Source organism: Rattus rattus, chromosome 1 (assembly GCF_011064425.1).
Source record: "Rattus rattus isolate New Zealand chromosome 1, Rrattus_CSIRO_v1, whole genome shotgun sequence".
NCBI classification, from domain to species: Eukaryota; Metazoa; Chordata; class Mammalia; order Rodentia; family Muridae; genus Rattus; species Rattus rattus.
The window spans coordinates 242,642,820-242,664,666 of record NC_046154.1 but is presented as its reverse complement, the minus strand read 5'-3'; the positions used below and the strand labels follow the sequence as shown (position 1 = coordinate 242,664,666).

The following is a 21,847-nucleotide window of genomic DNA, read 5'->3' as shown; positions in this document are numbered from 1 at the left end:
CCATTGGAGCATGGTTATTCTACCAGGGACCGCACTTGTAAAGAAAACTGACACTCCCTCATCTATCAGCCTTTACTTGCTAGTATTTCTTCAATTAGAGCATGCTACTATCATCATGCTAAATCCAGATTGTATCAGCTGTCTTCTAAATGTATATCACTTTACCCATAGATTAATTCAGCCCTCAGTCCTGGGTAAAGAAGTTCCCTGCTGCTATAGCCATCATATCTTAGTCAACTAGAAGAGGCATCTGTGCAATGCTCAGCCCTTAGCCTGCTTTTTCTTTTTCTACAGGTTTTTGCTTTTTTATATATTTATAAGCACAACAAACCTCCCCCAAGTAACTTCCAAAACAAACAAAAAAACAAATTAAAAATTTTTTACAGTGAACCCAGCAAACATCTGCATGTGTAATTATATACTGGGTCTGTAACTGTGGCACAAAACTCAAACAAACACTATACAAGTACTCTGGGGTTGGATTGGAGGCAGGGGAGTCCCAGGTTTTAGCTCTGTGGGGTTTGGGGAAACAGGATGGTAGAAGTGAACGAATGGGGAAATCAATTTGTTTTTCTTAATTATGTCCATATAAATATATTCATGAAGACCAAAAGAAGGAAGGGCCGTTGGGCTGGTGATGAAATGGGAGAAGGAGGACTGGGACCCTCTCAACTCTAGGAGATGGTAGTAAGAAACCTGGTTCTTCTGAGGGGTCTGCATGTAGCCTTGGGGTGGTAGGACTTACTGGGTAGGTGGTACATGTCTAGAATTGTGGAATAGTTGGAAGAAGGAAGGGGTTGTCCAGTAGAAGTCGTGATGAAACAGGTTTTCTGAGGATGCTGGGAGATAAGTGGGGGCTGGAACAGAGCTGAGGATGGGTCAGCTGATTCAATAGAACCTGGGCAGCTGACTCATTTGTCCAAAGGGGTTGCTTGCTGAGGTCTTCTGCCTGTGAAATCATGTGATTATTCAAGGGTGGCTATTGATAAAGAGTGGGTGGGAGGGCAGGATGTTGTTGTTGTTGCTGCTTCTGCTGCTGCTGCTGCTGCTGCTGCTGCTGCTGCTGCTGCTGCTGCTGCTGGGCAGTGAAAGAAAATAGGCCTTCGACAGATTGGGGTGAGGCAACCTGCTTGCACACTTCTGGAGCACCTAGTGCCATGCCTGGCCTGGAGAGCCTTCCTGCACTGCCACCTTTATTGATAACAATGCTGTCACCTCAAGTGACGATGCAGATTCTACTGAAGTTGCTGGCTTTGGTGACAGATGCTCGCATATTGCAGACAGAGCTATCTGAGTCTGTGCTGCTCCAAGGCCATGGCTCCAGGGATTTGAGTTCACTGTGCTGCTCTGTCAGCTGCTTGAGGTACTGCTCAGCCCTTCACGATTTCCTCTGATGTCATTTAGATATCCATTCTGGACAGTCTCTTGGACAAATATTCTCTCTTGGACCCTTTGATATTCCTCCTCTCTCTCTTCTATTGACTTGTTCTTCCTACCATCCTGCAATGGAACTCTCATCATCATCATTTTGGTCCATACTGGCATTATCTCTCTTGAGAATGAATCTCTGTTGAAATTCTGTGTTCTTCTCATCTTTTCTATGTTCTGAGAACCTCTGTCCAGGGATCTGCGTGCTGCTGGCCTTGTTGATGATGACAGCTTTCCCTGTTTGATCAATATTGTGATCCATCCCAAAATAGGCCACTACCCGGTGTAATAGCATCCGGTGGTATAAGGTCATCTGAGAGAACTTCTTGAACTGGTTATTGTCGTCACTGATGAAGTCCAGAATCTCTTGTTCTAACTTTAGCGGCAAAACCTTTGTTTCTTTTTCAGTGTGTTTACAAGAGTTCATGTAGATCTATTCCAGTGTAGTCAGAATATTCTTGGCTAAAGTCACTGGACAGCATCTTCCTTGGGACCTTTTCTTTGCTTTTGCCCTTGTCTTCCTTCTCAGAGACATTTTTTTCGAACTGGCGTGCAATTGAACTATATCTTGTGTATCTAGTATCCCATTAACGATTGGAGTGGAGGATTCCTCACATACTGCCAGACTGCACACCAACTTGAACTTGGAAATAGATTTAGCTCTTTTCCTGGCATGGCTACAACTGAATGTCTGTCTCTATGTCTCCTGACACAGGCCATTCTCTTCACCCTCCTTCTCAACTTCTTCCTTCCTTAGAGTTTTGGATATAAATTTATTTTTGTTTACAGATTTTTCTCTACCAGTTTTTTCTGATTCGTTCATAATTTCCAGAGTCTCCTGAATAGTGTTACTGTTAGACATGTTCTGCAGCAGGGTATAGCAGCTTCTGTGAATTTCCTGGATGGATCCTACAGAGAAAAGACTGTTTTGTTGTTTTTGTTGTTGAAACAAGCTCTCACTATGTATCGTTGGAAATCTGGAGCTTACAGACATCACTCTGATTCCACTCCCCAAGTATTGAGATCAAACATATGAGCCATGACATCCATGCCCTTATCCTTCTTTAAGGGGAGGATTCTTCTTCATGTTTCTATGACTTTGCACAAGTTCCCGTCTTCTTGAAATAGTTTTGCCTTCTCTTCATGTGTCTGAAAAAGCCTATACTCAGCACACATACTGGGTCAGAGTCAAGAATCACCTACTTGACCTACTGATTTCTGCCTTACTTTAGTGTAATATTTGATTAACAAAATATAAAAGGTATATCATTGAATTTGTATTTTTAAGAATTTTTATAAAGAGAATTTTTAAACTCAGAATAATTTGCCAGAATCCAATGTCATGATGGGCAAATAACTACTTAGACTGTAGAGAACTAGCCAGTGAATTATATATTGTTGTTTCAAGTCCAAATGCCACTGACTCTGATCTTAATATGTGAGCTTTCATGAGTCATATAACTTCATAGCTTAGAAGAAGAAAAGTATGCAAGCAGGATTTCATTTCAATACAATTGGAGAGTCAATCATTGAGCAAAATAAAATTGTGGGCTAGCTTTTCATATTTGTGGCCATAGGTATGGAAACATTAAAGGAGCTTTTAATAAAGAGAATAAAATAGTGAAAACAGAAAATAAAATCCCCACTTAGGTTTCAGAGTGATGAAAAACTGGACTAGCTGTGTGTTCAAGGTGTACAAGGCAATTGTGTTCATTTAATATAGAATCCATTTTTTCTAAAATAGATAAACCCAAATATTCAAATACCAAAGATCTTTGCATCTGTATGACACAAGCAAAGGGGATTAGAACTGGGACAAACTAGTGCGTTTTGGGGATGGAGGTGAACTGTTACTGTTTCTTGACCACTAGTAGGTACCATGTATCACATGACAGGTAGATCAAGCCTGCTCAAGCGGTCATAGTATCTGATGCCATGAAGAAGATACGTAAGTTTTATAAACCAGTTGATTTTCAGTGAAGGCTGGAAAAGCAGTCAAGAAAATGAGGAACATGAAGTACGCATGTGATCGTATTGAAAGTTATTCCTGAAACATATTTTGATAGTCAATGATGCTAATACAATGTGTGCTGACGTCAATTACAACAATTATTTAAACAGCATAAGAAAAATTATAAGGAAGGAACTATTACCTGTTAATGGGGAGGGGGATTGGAGGTTTGTTGATAAAAATATATGATTTAATTGTATGTAATTTTAATAGTTTGAATTTTTGGCATAGCCACATGATGTTCTTTATCTGTTATAGATGAAGATCAAAATATAGACTCTAAGTTTTTGCTCTAATGAAAAGGATTGACACCCAGAAAGGAATGTTTGCCTTGAATTATAATTCAGCCTCAGGGAGGTCTTAGACTGAGAGGAAGGTTAAACAATGATTAATATTGAAATGATTAATCATCTGCCTCTGGCTACTTCCCCTATCCCCATTCCACACTCAGATATCAGGCAGCCAAGGCTCCTGTCTCCCAAGCTCTTAGTCTTGAAATCAATTTGCCCACAGGTCCATTCAACTTAACAGTGGTTACACAGACCTACTTTGCAAATGTTCGTTAAATCCAGTTTCTATGTATATGGAGGTCTATTGAATTCTTCTCATAGCATAGTTGGCTTTAAGTGTCAACTATTTCATACTACTTGACACATTTTTGTTCAATGACGGATGTTGACAACCACTGAGCATATTCTATTAAACTAAATTCTATATGGGGGTTAAGTATGTGCTTCGCTTGACTGACCTAAGGGATGCTATCTATCTACAAGCAATAGTTTGGATGTGCCTTTGGAAATATTTGTTTAAAAAAAAACTAGCATTTCAGTCACCACATCCAAGTAAAATATCACTCCAAAAAATAAAGGCAATCATTATCTCTTCCACTGAAGTCCAGAGTAGAACAAAATGGTTGAAAAAAATGAGAAAACTTTTATGTTTTAGCTGAGACACCTATTTCTCCTGACCATGGATGTCAGTGTCCTTGCTTTTTAGGCCTTTGGGCTCCATCTAAATTCTCCCTCTTGCTTTGCTAGGTCTTCAATTTACAGATGGCAGATCATGGGACTTCTAATTGGTTTTAGTTCTCTAGAGAGTCCTGACTAATATACTCGATTATTGCTCTCAATTAATAATATGAAATGGAAGTTTAGGGAATTCACAGACAGAGTAAAGATCACACAGTGATCACAGGAGGCATGACCCAGGCCCCGTCTGTCAGATTTCCAAGGCCAGTTCTGCCAACACCACATAACGTTGCCACAATTAATTAAAGCTATCCCTCTCCTTAGCTATTGTCATTTTAGAGTCATTGAGTTATGACATGTGGAAATGGTACAAGTGTCCACAAAATAATTTTGCCCTTTTTTACAACCCAAATATTTTATTGTTGTCTATAGGCATAGCTAGAGCCCCAACTCTTCATCCATCTAAGCCCATTCCTTGTAGCATCCCTGTGTAGAATATTTAGACTGCCTTAGAACATGTATCTTCTCTGACTCCTTTAGGTTTTCATATTTTGAATTCTCTATGTTCATGTAATAAAGAGAACAATTCTAGTAACAAGGCTAATATATAGATTTGCTTTCCTCTCTGCTCTGTCTCTGGAATGTAGAACTCTAACCCAAAGACTGTCTTAGTCTGCAGCCATATGAGGTCCTTTTCTTCTTTTTCCCACACAAAGGCACTTGAACTTTGACTCTGGGCCCAAGCTATTTCATAATCCCCTTAGATTGGAGTCTATTTTTTGTTCTTTCCCTTTTTCTGTAAGAGTGACTCCCTTCCAGATCTTGGGTATCATATTAATTAAATTTTAATATGTGTTATTATGATCACTATTACTGTCATTACTGTTTTTAATAATGTTCTTTTCGGAAGTTTTTGGAAGCCTCTCCAACAGTGACATTTGGCTCTGAGGATAACAGATCCTTTTGTACACAGGCTTGCAGATTCCATGCCTGCTATTTTTCTTGCAAAGAGAGATTTTTATTTCAGATTTTAGGAGCTGGGAATCTCTATGTGCCCTGGTTGTACTTTCCAAAGTGAACCAAATCCTTGGGGTGGCCAATATGCAAAGACTATGCCATAGTCACTGGTGGGAAGTATGATCCACACAGATATTCATTCATTCATTATTTTAGTACAAGTATGTTATTCAATGGTAAAACATTATATATATGTGTGTGTGTGTGTGTGTGTGTGTGTGTGTGTGTGTGTGTGTGTGTGCATGCGTAAATAATGTTGGCTAAGAGCTGTGACAAATAAGGGCAATATATTGAACTGCATTAGTTGCCTCCTGTCCTAAAACATTTAAGGGATAAATATAAAGGGCAAGTGCAGGAAATTTAGGTCTGAGATTTTCAGGTGTAAGAAACCGTGTTCAAAAACAGAGATCACTTCCAAGAGACATTTTAACACATGCATGAGCCCAGAGTGTGAAAATGAGAAGAGATTCTTGTCTTGATTCCATTGGAGGTGGCTGAACCAGTTGGCAACTGATGAGAACTGGTGAAATGTCACTAAGAAGATACAAAGCAAATCATGTATAGAAATCCCACAAGCTATTAATCTCATGCCATTCATAGTATAGCAGAGGCAGTGAGACTAAACATGTGTGAAGCTATACCTATCGGAAAAAAAAAGCATGATTCTATTTTGGAGATTTGAGATATCATTAAGCATAGGGTTTGGAGATTGTAATCTGAAGTTCACCAAACTAGATCAGAAAAATTACAATCTAGTTGTGGATGTAGAGTAGGAACAACATAAGATTGCATCGGAACATTCCCCTCCGAACCCCTGGGAACTGATGCAGATTGCCACACATTTCAAGCCCCAGAACATGAAGCCAGAAGGAGTTATGAGAGAACACCAGTGAGACTACCAAGTTGTTTTTCTAGACAGAGGAGATCCAGATAGTTGCTGGATAGTCTCCAGGACACCTGGGAAAGGAGACCACATTCAAAATGGAGGTGGGAAAACTAGAAAACTCTCTGGTCGGCGGAAAGTACCGCAGTCCCTTCCATCAAGTTCTGTAGTTTCTGATGCGGTTAAGGATGGATCCAAGGTCACGGGGTTCTGTGACAGGTGGCAGCAGGGCAAGAATCTAGCTCAACTGATTCTATTGCTTTGACTTTTTATATATTTTCTTGTTTTTAGCAAATACAACTTGCTTGGCCCAAAATAACCTGGCTTTTCCAACCCTGAGGGTCTGAGAAAAACAGCAACTATAGAAGAAATCTCTGAAGTCCAATATGCCAAGAGCCATTTTTTTCATGAGCCTGAGGGTTCTTGGAATAAACTCCCAATATACTTCTAGAAAGTAACAGAGTAGAAAACCACTCTTTCTTGGCATGTTGAACCTAATTTGTAGAGAACAAATGTGGATAAACATCTTTTGCTTCAGCTCACCACTAAGTTATTGTGGAATTTAAAGTCAAAATTGTTCTATTTTTCTGTTCACTGAAAATCCCAAGAAGACCATCTGGTATACCCCCAAATGCTGTTGTATTTGCATTCACTCTGTATATGCTTCTTCTGTCCAGCACAAACTCTTCTAAAGCCCTTTGCTACGCATTATCTATCTGGGCCATCTCACTGATAGGGAGAAGACTCTATTCATATTCTACAGTAGTGAAACTAAAATTTTGTGTGCTAAAGTCTATAAAGTGTAGTGCAGGCTGGGATTTGAATATGTTCTGTCTGGTCCCTGGTCCTATCCCTTGCTTTAACATGAACAATACCTTACTCTCAAATGTAAGTATTTGAATGCCATCTTCCCTGAATAGTCATGCTTTCCTGGGGTGTAGGACTTTGTGCAGATAAACATTCAGAGGTCTATCAGATGCATTGGATCCAATTCACTTGCCAGTTCAAGCAGTAAAACCATGGAAACAGCTACTTGTCACAAAGCTCCGGAAGACATTAAGCATCCTGCAATTTGAGTAAATTCTTGAGGTTTAGCTTCAGTCACTCATACAATTTGCCTGCAGCCATTCGTTATTCATAGCAACAAAATGTTGCCCATTTTATCATAGGTAGACACTGATTTTTGTCAAATCCCAGCCCAAACTAATCAAATCGGTCTTCATCCAACAGGACTACTGGTGCTATATTTTACACATTCAAACTGACTTCTGCATACATTTTCCACGAGGACATGAGCATTTGGATAATGTAAATGTGAATCTAGTGCTACGCTAAAGGAAAAAAAATGTTATGTCAGTGAAGCAGTAGTCCAGTCTACATGCTTTCACCCATTAATTCACACCTCTCCTCCCCCATACATCCCCTTTACTGCCCCCCATATTTCCCTGCACTGGGGGTCCAACCTTGGCAGGACCAAGGGCTTCCCCTTCCACTGGTACCCCAACAAGGCTATTCTCTGCTACATATGTAGTTGTAGCCCTGGGTCAGTCCATGTATAGACTTTCAGTTCTTTCCATTCACCATTCTGGTGGCTCCCTATTCACTTTAGGACTGATTAAAATGCATTCTTCTTCATCTCTTTTGCTTGATATACAACTGATATATTAATTATCAAAGATAGAGTCTTGATTATTAGGAGGCATAGTTGGCAGATAAATGTGTTATATAAAAATAACATATTTAATCCATCAGGGCTTAGAAATAATGGAATTCTGAGATACTAAATCAACTACCATGAAATATTTAAAGAAGATGGCATCATCATGAAGATGAGCAAAATAAGACAATGTCAGATGTAAGTATGTCTGGAATAAAATAACTGCAGAATAAAGGGACTCAGTGGATGATTATATCATCAGGAGCACATGAAACTAACTGTTTATCAGCTCTCCTCCCCTACAAATAAAGTGTTAAAGGGACAGTTTTAATGGGGGAGGGAGAGATTACTTCATTTAGAATGTGTTATTGAGCAAAGAGATTAGCAATGTGAAGGAGTCAGTCTTAGAGACGTAAGAAGAAGAGTTCCCTGCTTAATAGATTGCTCTTGTTTTATTGGTTCAATTCTGCAGCTTCTACATCCTTCTACATCCCTTATAAGCTTGGGAGGCAGTAGGATGAAAAGGAGACCCTTCAAGGCATTTTGTGAACTTTGATTCCAACATCTGTTGAATGGCTGCGGCACAATCCTTAAATGGATAAAAATAATGCACAAGCTCAGAATGCAAGCCACTCTGAGTCTTCCTTTATCATGAACTGTAATGTGGCCTCGTTTTTCTATAGTGAAACTTCTCGGCTAATCAAATAGTCATCTTCAGCATGTATGTGGGATCTCTGCTTGATCATGACCTGGAAAGCAACATCTAGTTCCACTCAAATCCCTTAAGTAAAAAGATCGTGACTCACTCTTGAAAAGCTTCCACTCAGCCTTGACTGTTTGCTATCTCTATTCTCTCTCTCTCTCTCTCTATATCTCTCTCCCTCACTCTCTCTCTCTCTCTCTCTCCCTTTCTCTTCCTCTCTCCTCCACCCTTCCTCCTTCTTTCTCCCTCCTCCCATAATGCCTAACCCTGACCCTGACCGTCCCTCTCCCTCTTCCTTTCCCCCTCCCCCTCCCTCTTCCCTTAGTCCAAGTCTATAATAAAAACACTCTCTTGTGGCTCACGAGATGACTCAGCAGTTAGGATACCTGCTGCTTTTGCTTTTGGCTCAGTTTCCAGCATCCACAAGGTGGCTTGCAACTCCCCATAACTCCAATTCCAGGGATCTGATGCCCTCCTATAACCCTTGGATTCTTACATACGTACACTCAGTTGCACACACATATTAAATAGATAGATAAATATATTAATGAATTCATATTAGTGTCTAATGGATGTAATGGCCCACCTAAAATCTCAGTGCTCTAGAGGCAGAAATAGAGGATTCCTAGAGCAAGCTGGCCAGCCAGACTAGACAACTTGGACAGCTTTGGATTCAGTGAAAACGACCTCACTATATACCTAGAGAAAAATAAAATAAGACATCCAAGACCAGCCTCTGGTCTCTATATACATGTGTGCACACACAAGTATGTTCACACACACATATCACTCACAGACATATTCACATGCAAAAAACTATAGCAAAGTCTTTTATTTGTAAACCCCAAAGCACAGTACTTGTATGTAACCTATCCACCTCATCCTGCACTCTAAGTCATCTGATAATACCTGCTAAGGTATAAATGTTGTTTATTTAAATACTATGCTGCACTGTTCAGAAAATGATAGCAAGGAAAGCATTGTATGTGTTTAGTAGCTGTTTAATAGTTTTGAGATAGTATGGTTTTATAGCCAAAGCTAGTCTGAAAACTCATAATTCTCCTGCCTCAGCATCCAGAGCATGGAACTACAGGTATGTGCCCCATGCCTAGAAATTTGCTATTTTTCCCTGAATGTTTTAAGTCCAGTTACTTGAATCCATATATGCAGAACCTACTGACACAAGAGCCAACTGTACAAAGTGCTTTAGGCAAGGAGCAAGAGCATGCTGATTTTTATCAAAATTATTTCCTTAGTCCCAAAATAGTCCAAGTTTGTTCAGCTGTCCTTGGCAGAGAGAAGGATAGACATATATTTTTTAAAGTGGCTTGTGGGAGGCGAAGAGGTCATTAGGAGGCATCCCACTTAGGAATTTAAGGGAAAAATAACTTATTTATCACAAGAGGAGACAGTTGTGCTTCTGCGTGGCCTTAAGCTTTGCTTTTCTTCTGGGTTCCTATTAGCTTCAGATTTACTGTGGGGAGATGTACCAGCCCCAAATCAGAAAAGATAAGAGGATCCCTGGCGAGAAATGAGCAAGAAATACAGGAAGCAACAAAGAGGGCCAGAGAAAGATTAGGAGAAAATGCTGTCCTAGCAGCCGTAAATAAATCATTTGCTAAAAAGGATATTTGGCTAAATTGCCTCCAAGTGTATATTCCCAGTGGGCATTTTTGATCAGAAAATGCAGAGCATCATAAAAAAAGATTCAGCAATGGCGACTGTGTGCTGCCTGGGAACCTAGAGTTACAAAGGAGAAAGTTTTGTACTACCAAAGTGTGTCTGTAGCTCCAATCATACTTTGTGAATTACCGAGTGACCTTATGCCAAAAATAAATCTAAGACTCTCTCCTCTTCATGATTACCTGTAACCTGGAGGACACAACTTCCACTGCACAGAGGTGTTGCGGGGGGAGGGGTTTAAGCCAAGTGAGTCTGGCTCCTGCCAGGTGAATAAATAACCATTGTTCTCCCCACACTGTGTTCTGATAATGGCGCCACATTGGACACAGTGTTATCAGCAGGGGCTGCAGCATTTTTATCAAAACTTGCTATCAACTATCAAGGCAAAGTAGGTGACTTTGAAATGCAGCCGAAACGCTGAAACTAAGGACCCAGATCCCAAATTCCCAAGACCAGTATCTTCCTGTCCCCTGGGAAACTGTCCATTTGTTCCAAATGTGTCTGTCTCCATAGCCCAATTTTCGCCAGTAGAATGCAAGCAGAAATAACTATTCAAAACATCCTGGTGCCTGCCACATACCAGATCTAAGTTTATTTAATAGGCTAATAAGGTCCTCACCCAAGACATGTATGCTTGTGACACTATAGATTCTATAAAAGGCATTGACAGTGGTTGCCGTGCGTGTTCTTTGTGAACTAAGTCAAAACGATCTTTTTTGTTTCGTAGAGGGTAGTCAGGATAAGTATCAGTAGCACGTGTAAAGAAGGAACAGACCTGCAGATCTAGACCAATTTGCATGGATTCTGACAGTCACTAAACAAAACAAGTCATGTGTGAACCTGCCACTAAAGTACAGTTCTGAAACTGGAGTCTTCTACGTTTCCAAGCACTCTGACTCCATCAATCTTCACATTTCCAGGCCTCCACTCTTCCCTCAAAGGGAACAACAAAGCCAGGACTTGACTCCATCATAGCTCAACACCTCCTGGCTGTCTTATACATCCTGAGTGCCAGTCCTATCTCTGACCCCTATAGGCTATTCAGTAAACATTGGTTGAGTGAATGAGGCTATCTGAACCTTGAAATAATTCTAATAATAGGCTAGCTCCAATCATTAGCTAACCATATTTCAATTCTGGAAACTTAGACTAAACACTAGAAGGAGATAAAATACTCAAATTAGCCTGATTGCTCAAGATTGCAAAAAATTGGCATCTGGTATATGGACAAAGCATAAATAAATATTATTGTCCTGCTTAAAAGCCATGTGTCCCCTCTGGATATTTTCATTTTACTCCCTTACATAATCCTTTCACGGGTCCCTTTCTTCTTCTCTGCCCTTACTCTGTCCCATTCACATCTGTAAATTGGAATAATAGAAATTCTAGTTCCAAGTTACTAGGGCTTTAATTTATTTATGTGCTATATTTGTGATAATGTCTGACCTGTAGTCAACACTGCAACTAAAGTGAAATTTTGCCATTATTTCTATCATTTTTAACCTTTGCTACGATGTTAGCAGATGAACAGTGACTAACTCAATGTCAACTGCAATGCATAGCTTTGGATGGAGAGGTTCTGGGTATTTAGTCCACGTTAATCCATTTTTCTGAGCTGGGAAAGAAGTCAAGTAAGGCTTGGAATTATATTTGCCCACTGAGGCAGAAAAAGAAATAAGAACCAATATTCTCCTACAAAATGCACTCTCATTCGATTGGAAAGGCAAAGACAACTTTCATGGGGCTTTACAATTAAAGCAGGAAATGGCCCACTGAGAGCCAGGATAAGGAGACCAACTAACCTCCAGGTTTCATGTGTCCAAGCGTCACACTCAGATCAAGGAAGGTGGGCATGTTAGGAAGCTCAGACTTAGAAATTCAGAAATGCAGCTCTGTGAACAGGGAATGGCAAAGAGGGGAAACAAGCTGCTCTCATCAGCAGGTATCAGGCCCAGTAACATGGAAAAGGATCAAGGCTCAAAGACAGAAGCTATGCAAGGGTAAGCATCAGGGGACATGACCATGGTGACTTAGAAACAAAAGGCATATTTTATTGATCATCTGTAATTTCCCAGGTCTTTTATACTGTGATCCAATTTATTTCTGACGGCATCTCCTTACAGCTGGTATGATTCTCTCTCTACAGTAGTCAAAGGTACTTGGACTCAGAGAAGTTAAATAATTTCTCCTAAACTGTCAGCAAGTAAGCAGGAGAGCCAGATTTTCAATGTCACTTCTGTTCTTTGCCAAACAAAGTGAGTGCTCTTTCCACAGCTTCTCTGATTTTGTAAAAACTAGATAACTGTTCAAAGCCTCACTTTCTCAGTCTAAAGAGGTGGCTCTCAACTTTCCTAACCTGCCACCTTTGAATACAGTTCCTCACATTGTGGTGGTCCCAACCACAAAATATTTTCATTGCTACTTCAGAACAGTAATTTGCTCCTGTTACGGATCATGATGCAGATATCTGATACTCAGGATATCTGATATGCAACTCCTTTGCAAATGTCATTTGACCTGCCAAAGGGGTCACAATTTACACGTTGAGAACCAGTGGTCTAGAGTATCCTTAGGGCAGATCTGTGTTTTAATATGACTGCTGAATGGCTACTTCCTCTAAAACAGTTTTCATTGAGTGACCACTTTGACGAATATTCTGGCTTCTGGACTGGCTGCTTCTGTTTGATACGTCTGTATTCCTAGCATTTTAAATGCATGTGCTGCACTTGCTTCTCAGAAAACAAAATCTCTGTCTTTGTGTATTTACCCCTTCACCTTCCCCACTGGACCCAGCTCTAGGGAGCAAAGTTCTGCTCACTGCTGAATGCTTCCCTCTGAGGACGCACAATGGACTTGTGCTTTACCAAGGCACCATCCATGCAGAGTTACAGAGTAAGATGCTTGTCTAGGAAATGTCTCCTTGCACCAGCAACAACACAGAAATCTCTCACCACAATAAAGACAGAACACATCACCTATGCGTGACCCACACCTGACTCTCTGATCACCACTGATTCTTACTGGGTTAATTCAGGTGCTTAGGTGAGTTTTCTCAGACACAGCTAATTCCGTGCTGTACATTTGCTCATACTGTTGGCTATGTAGCCTGATGACTAAGATAAAAATGAAGTTTCATCTCAGCACAGGACAGGTCCACAGTGAAACCATGGACCAAATAAACCTCTTATGCGTTAAAGTACTTTTCAATCATGTGTTTGTGATGAAAAAATGACAAATATTTTTTAAATAAAGGAAATAAGATGCTAATTCCATTTAAATTTTCAGTATCCCCACTAAGTCAGTGCCAGCATTTCCATTTTGAAGACAGATATATTGGAACAGACATGAAACCTTTCATCAAATCTCTCATATTTCTTGAAAACTTTAGACAATATAATAATTACATTTACACATTCCTATTATCAATTAACCATCCATGTGCATTTCTGACAGATATTCTTTTCAGAAAAATTTTGCCACCTCACTTCTCCTGGCCAAATGTCTCCAACTGGCATCTGTTCTATCAAATATATGTTTGTAACGAGGCCTTCTATCATCAAGCATGCAGAAGGTTCTCATCCCTTCACAGAGAGGCTGATGCCAATTTCTTTATCCCTTTCATTGGTGCTGTGACACTTTCCAGTGAAACAGAGAACATAGAATTAGCTGGTGGACATTTAGTCATGGTGAGCTGGATAAATTAGATCAGGCTCAGACATTGAATTTTGCCCCTTCCTTTACCAGAAGCCGCAGCAGCCCCGGCATCTCACCTTCACTTCATATTAACCACTTACTGCACTTCTCATGTTATGACGATGGTTAATGAATGAGACTCTATTCCAGCTATAAGGAATTAAAATTCTACTAACAAAATGAGTACATTTAACAGAAGATTCCTTCAAGTTCAGTCTGGCAAATATCTTCTAGCCTTGAAAGACCCATACCAGAAAATTCTACCAAGTCCAACAAGACTTCTGACTCACAGTGAGTGAAAAGTGGGTGGGTGCTGTTTAAGGCACAGCTTCTTGTACAATGGGTAACCAGTGTGGGGTCTAAAAACCATTTGACAAATTTCTACTAGGCTTCGGAACACAACCCTATGATGTAATTGAAAACCAAAACATGATGGGTCTGAGCATGTGACACACTCACTATGTATCATGGACTGTCACACACTCCAAGGCCAATGACCACAGCTAAAACACCTCAGCTCAATTGGAGCCTCTTATGTTTTCATTAGACATACAAATTTTGATTCTTACAGAAATTTCACAATTTACTTCTGGAAAACATAGATTTTCAATATTTTCCTACCATCGTCCTTAAGCATACAAGTTACAATTTGTATCTGATGTAAACAAATACATTTTTCATGGTATTATACTGGAACATTTGTCTTTAAATGTTGTTGTTTGCATTGTTCATTTTAATTTCATTTGCAAAATATCATTAAGTGAATTTGACTTTTGGTTAGGAAAAATTTGCAACAACTTCTGAAATGAGGTAAAATATACTTCTGCCATTTTATACTATGTATTTATACAAAACAGCATTCTCAGCATTGACGATCATAAAATCAAAATATTGATTAGCTCTGGAAAATGTTGCAAAAACTCTATGTCCCGCAGTATCAAATATTCAGCCTAGACATAATTTCTTATGTTAAATAAACAAGCGCATCCATCTTCCCACTATGAAAAGTGAGCATTTTAATTATCAATTAAACATGTGTTGCAAGGAATTGTTTTAATAAATTTCTTTCTGATATATTAACCGCAAATGTTTAATTCACATATCTATTTATATGTGTGTATCCAACACTAAATATATGTGTGTATATAATAAGTAAGAAGATCCTTATGATTGATGAAAGAGGTTGATGATAACTGAAAGGGGTTACAAGTGCAAAAAAGTTTATGGAGTCATGGTTCTTATTCTGGGTGTGTGATAATTTGGTAAGTACCAGAAGAAAATTAAAACAGCCTTTATATGTGGCAATGTCCCCAGCCTGTAGAACACATCCATCCAGAAAATGAGAAGTTGACACCTCTTACTATCAATGACAGTTTTCCGAATCCTGAAAAAGGCCATGATAAGTTATTCTAAATGGTCCAGTTGCCACAGATGAAATGCTTGCATCGTGATTACGGGATTCCTAATCAATTTTAAGCTACAGCTGTAGCCCAATGACTTTAAGGTCCTGATGCCAGGAGTCCAACAGGCGAAGAAAATAGCCAACATCTTGGCAGCAGTAATTGGCCCTGATTCCCAGAAGTCACTGGGCATGTCTTACACATGGAAGCGGGATTAGAAAATTGTTAGGAACCTACATGATACACTAGGAAACATCTTGATATTCACACCACCCAATTTTGACAGTAAATAGACAAGTTCGGCAGCAACATCACAAGAAATGCATGGCCACCAAGAGCTGTAGGGACTGTGTATTAGCATGACAGCTGCCAGATGGGAGGCTGGAGGTAAAGAATCAGAGTTGCCAGATGAGCTTGAAGATAGTCTCAAACTTAGTTAAAGTGGAGGTCTCTAACATTTCCATGAAAAAGAAGCCACCAAGAACCCTCCAGGAATCCTTCCTCAGCAAGACACCAACACTACCACTACGTAAAGCATAGGGACAGGGTTTTTGAGTATGTGTTCCAAATCTCATATGCCACCCAAATCCTGGTAGAACCACACACTCATTCCCCTAAATATAGATTTTAATTTCTTGGTTCTCATACATACCTGAATGTCTAATTAAAGTCATCCCTTCGTTTTCCCAGAGGTCACTCATAACCAAAAAACTGGTCTTGAGTTCTGGACAAGTTTCCAAACATGAATTACTACATCTAGGGCTTTCCGGTAGATTAGCTGTTCAAACTGTCTCACTGAGTTCTCTTGCTTCTCTGCTCAACCATATACTTCCATCCTTTTTAGAGAATTTATTCTTTTTTAAAGTATCAGATTTAAACTAGCCATACTCAAAGCCCACGGTACCAACAAGCAATAGGTTTACTATTGCTGTGATGAACACCACGACCAAAAGCAACTCGGGGAGGAAAGGGCTTATTTGGCTTATGTTTCTACCTAATAGTCTATCACGAAGAATAGGACAGGATAGGAAGAATTCGAATAGGTCAGGAACCCAGAGGCAGCAACTCATACAGTGACCACAGACAGGTGCTTCTTACTAGCTTCCTTGGCCTGCTTTCTTGCAAAACGCAGGATTACCAGCCCAGGGATGGAATCACCAACCATGGGCTGGTCCCTCTCCTATCAATCACTAATTAACAAAACACCTTACAGTTGGATCCTATGAAGGCATTTTCTCAATTACAGTTCTTCAGCTAACTCTAGCTTGTGTCAGGTTGGCACAAGACTAACTAGCATACCATATTTGTCTTAGTTAGGGTCTTATTGCTGTGAACAGACACCATGACCAATGTAAGTTTTATAAAGGACAACATTGATTTGGGGCCGGCCTACAGGTTCAGAGATTCAGTCCATTATCATCAAGGAGGGAACATGGCAGCATCTAGGCAGACATGGTGCAGGAGGAGCTGAGTTCTACATCTTCACTCGAAGAAGCCAGGACCAGTCTGAGCATCCCCAGGCAGATAGGAGGAGGATCTCCAAGCCCACCTCCATGGTGACAAACTTCCTCCAACAAGGCCACACCTTCTAATAGTGCCACTCCCTGGGCCAATCATATGCAAGCAATCACAATATTCTAATGGAGGGCATCAGACTTTGAAGATAGTTAAGTCCAATTTCACACTAGCTCCTAACCTCTGTGATTTTGGGGAAATTCTTAACCAAATAAAAGATGTGGGAACAAGTCATTCGGTGAGAATGTGATGCTGTAGGGTGCTATGGTTCTTGTCCCATCTTATTGTGGGGGCAGAAGTTCTTTCACAGATATACAATCTGAATGTCATTTTCCTAAATGCTTAGGGGAAAAAAACGTTGATTTAGAGTTTCTGGTTTCGGAATCTTTGCACAGTCTTCACCAGTTGAATATTCTTAATTCAAAAATCCAAAAAACATGACCAGGGAGTTTTAAAAGCTTGCAGTTTTATAATTTCAGATTAAGAATGCTAATACACAGCCTGTACTGAATTTCTGAAACACCCTCCCATTATCAGCAAAGATCATAAAAGTTTGACACCATCTCAATCTTTCACCATTTTATTTCTAAGATGTAGATGTGGGAGGGCAGAGGTAAGAAGGACACAGAGTTTCTTCATTTAGATCGAAGATAAAGTAGGTTTTTGATCCTTTTTGGTGCTGCTGACAAGTTCCAGCCAATATCACTTGCCTCAAAGTAGTTCGTGTCATCACGGTGAAAATGATTTTAGAGTTTTCCATCAGGAGGTCAGTGCAGGCATTTCAGAAAGATGGTGAGACCAGGAAGCCATGAGCAAACATCAAACTTCCCCCAAGCCCTCGCTCCCTTCTTAACTGCTATTACCCAGCACACTTGGCTGCTTCAGCATCCTTGTTGTGTACCCCCTCCATCTTCCCCCACCTACTGTAGCATATTTTTGGAGACAGATCAAGTTGTTTCAACATTGCAATAATTAAAGAGCAATCACTGAGAAAAAGCAAACAAATTAAATCCAAATGCATGTGGGATGTGGCACATTAGGAGGCTGTTTCTAGCTGGCACACACAAAATTAGTTTTGAAGTTACAAGAATGTGTTTCCCTTGGTTCTCTTGCTACCCCCAAAGACACGAGAGTTTTCATACAAGGGTTACATTTGCCCTGTGGAAGGAAAGATCCTATGACAGATGCTAGGAGCTGCAAGCACCACACGAAGTCACCAGCCTAATCATGCCATTCAGCCATGAGATAAGCATAAGGGCAGAAATGTTGTTTGCAGAAAATCAGACTCAGCCAAAATGCACAAGATCAAGCCACGTGATCTATTAAAAAGGACAGCCAAGGAAGTCAGGATTGCTGGAAACAGCACGTAGGAACACAAAAGGCCAGAGCTAGGCTAAGGAAGTAGCTGCCCTTAAAGCTTGGCTTTTACTAGTATACAAACGTTTTTTGTCCCACTAAGCGTTTGCTCCATTTGACACTCCTGACATTGACCTAATATGAAATTGGTTTATGAAATATGAGCTCCCAATTATGATAAAGAATTGGCCAAACTAATCTTAATACACTAATAGAATTTAGTTTTCTGTTTATGTTGGTTTTAATTCACAAAATGTGTGTCTAATTATCTTTAAAATCTGAAAAGGAAAATCAAAATGCATTTGATGGAAGAGAAATAGAAGCATAGTAAGTAATTCTCTGATGTATTGCATTTGAGTCTCCACAGCTAGATTGAATTTAAAGAGAACCAAGAACACCCAGCCAATATTAGTTGAAAATCTAATGAATCCTATATTTTTATTCCTTCTTTTAATTAAAGCAGAAATGAATTTTCTAACATTGAGAAAAATCATTGGCAGTCAAAAATAATCAGAGACCAATAGTTAAATTTGCAGTCCTAACTGTTGAAAGGCACTACCACTGACTTTCCCCATGAGAACAAAGACTCGTGCAAGAATCTGAAACAGTAGCCAGGATTGAACTTCTTGTACACCTGTTATCTTTAGTAGAAAAGTATATTCTCTCTCTCTCTCTCTCTCTCTCTCTCTCTCTCTCTATATATATATATATATATATATATATATATATATATATATATATGCTGTGTGTATTCTCTCTCCATCTCCTCTTTTTCCTCCTCTCCTTCCTCTCTCCCTCCCTTACTCCACCACCAATAGGAGAGATACATAGTAATTATAACAGTGATAGAGATAATCTTGGCTAAAGAGATCAAGTAAAACTGTTAAACTGTGCAAACAGTAAAAAGAAGCATTTTTAATTGGGTATTTTATGTATTTACATTTCAAATGTTATCCCCTTTTCCAGTTCTCTCCTCTCCCATTTTCCCTCTCCCTGCTTCTATGAGGATGCTCCCACTCCCCCCCCAACTCCCACCTCAAAACCTTGGCATTCCTTACACTTAGTAAGTGAGCCTTCACAGGACCAAGGGCTTCTCCTCCTATTGATGCCAGACAATACCACTCTCTTCTACATATGTGACTTGAGTTGTAAGTCCCTCCATGTGTACTCTTTGGTTGGTGGTTGAGTCCTGGGAGCTCTGGGGTGTCTGGTTGGTTGACATTCTTGTTCTTCCTATGGGGTTGCAAACCCCTTCAGCTCTTTCAGTCCTTTCTCTAACTACTCCATTGTTGTCCCTGTGTTGCAAGCATCTGCATCTGTATCAGTAAGGCTCTGGCGGAGCCTCTCAGGAGACATCCATATCAGGCTCCTCTCAGCAAGCACTTCTTGGCATCAGCAGTAGTGACTGGGTTTGGTGGCTGCATATGGGATGGATCCCCAGGTGGGGCAGTATCTGGATGGCCTTTCCTTTAGTCTCTCCTCCACTCTTTGTCCCTGTATATCCTCCTGTGAGTATTTTGTTCCCCTTTCTAAGAAGGACTGAAGAATCCACATTTTGGTCTTCCTTCTTCTTGAGCTTCACATGGACTGTGAATTGTAGGAAAGAAGCATATTTATGTTAATAACAATAAAGAAAATAATTGCCTACTCTTTTCAAAAAGATATCCTATACCATAATTATATGTGTATTTACAATTCTTCCATGAAGTACATCAAAGAAGACAACACAGTGTTTTCAATGGCTCTCAGAAACTCAAACATACAGTAAACCTTTAGTAATAGCAAATGAAAATACTACATTTCTTAAATTTCACTGTAATAATAATAATGATGATAATTTATAACTGATGTTAATAAGGAGATCTTTGCTAGGTTTCCCTTAAAGGATTTTTTATGTGAGTTGAACTTTATTACAAATGTAAATGTAATAGATTAAAAGAAATGATCTTTTATTTTCTGTAAGTTAGAAGAGGGCAAAATGATGAAGTTTTCTTCACATCTACATCTTGTAAAGAAGAGAGGTATTGAGATTTAGACTGTATGTTGAAAGGTGTTAGGTAGCTCTGCTCATGGGGCTCTGCTGTGGTGAGACTTCTGCCTATACCTCAACCCGTATTCTCCTCTTCCTCCCATCACTTAAACCATCCATGACCTTAGGCAGGCTCATAATCCCCATAATTTCCAAACTTTCTCCTCAGTCGTGTGTGGCTATATGATCAAGCTCTTGGCAGAAAAAAATAATGAAAATGAGCCACCTTTGTGGGTTAGGCTATTCCTTTGGGAAGGAGGAAATGGGGTCCTATGCCATCCCCCAATATTCCTGTCTACCTATCCTCCCGTTTTATTTGCAGACTAGGTTTTAGTAAAGCTCAATCTCCACAAAGTTAAATCCATCCCAGACACAGAGCCTTCTGTTGGAAATATCTTTCATTTAGCCTACAGACTTCTCTATTATTTAAATCCCATCTCCTGCTTTACCAGACAGGGGAAACTGTGAGGGACATGATTCCTTCCTCAATCCTTTCCACTTCTAGCATCTAGAAGATGCTCCTTACAGTCTCTCCACAGTCACCAGTGGCTCCCTTTTGGTCCTTACTCATGTCCCTCAGGAGTTGGTATTTTCTTGTCATCTAAACCTTTTTTCTGTACTTTACATGGCTTCCATAACCAATCCACATTGGTAGTTGACTTGGTTGCAATCTTAATGCCTGAAGAGTTCATTTTGCTGCCTTTATTCCCTCCTTATTACTAACCTGTTGACATAATGGTTGCTGAAAGACTAATAAATATGGCTGTCCCACAAGCATATATTATCCACGAACAATCTACTATGCTTACTGCCCCTCCCAGTTGGGACCTTCCATTTTGTTTTTTGAGATACTTGGGCCCTTTGTCCCTGGGACAGGTAAACAAGACAGGAAGAAATATGGTCACCTAGGTTCTATTGTCCTGAAAATGTGTAAGAAATAAGGCAACACAAGCTTCAGATACAAAGTTAGTATTTGAATTGTTGATGGTAGGTGAACTACCTTAGCATAAGAGAAAATGGGCTACCTGGCTAAGCTTAGGATCAACTCCCATTGGCTTACTGGATTTCTTGGTCACAGATGGTCCTTGGTTATCTGCCCTCTCACTTTCCTTGAATAGTTTCATACACACACACACACACACACACACACACACACACACACACACACACATTAACTGTCACTGGTTCTAGCCACTGACCTCCACACACAATTGAGGTCCATCAGTTTTACAAAGTGCTTTATGTAACAATACTTGCAGACAGCTTATAGGTTTATCATTTGTCTTAATTCCTGGGTCTGTTTCAGGACCATCAGCAGTATGCCTGGGGCAGCAGGAATTTTCTCAACATCAGACATAAATGAACTCCTGTCTGCTTAGCATTTTACTTTCTTTGCATGAGGAGAAACACTCTAGTCCAGATCAATGTCCAGCCCTTTCCAGAGCTGACATATTCCTTGGCTCTCTGTTACTCAGAGAAGAGAAGAACAAATGGCAAACAGCAC

General features: G+C 39.9%; 1 pseudogene; it reads right to left on the bottom strand.

Annotated features, from left to right (window-relative positions):
* Nucleotides 1-1,350: 1,350 nt before the first annotated feature.
* LOC116889884 overlaps nt 1,351-21,847 on the bottom strand; it is a 57,337-nt pseudogene continuing 36,840 nt past the window's right edge.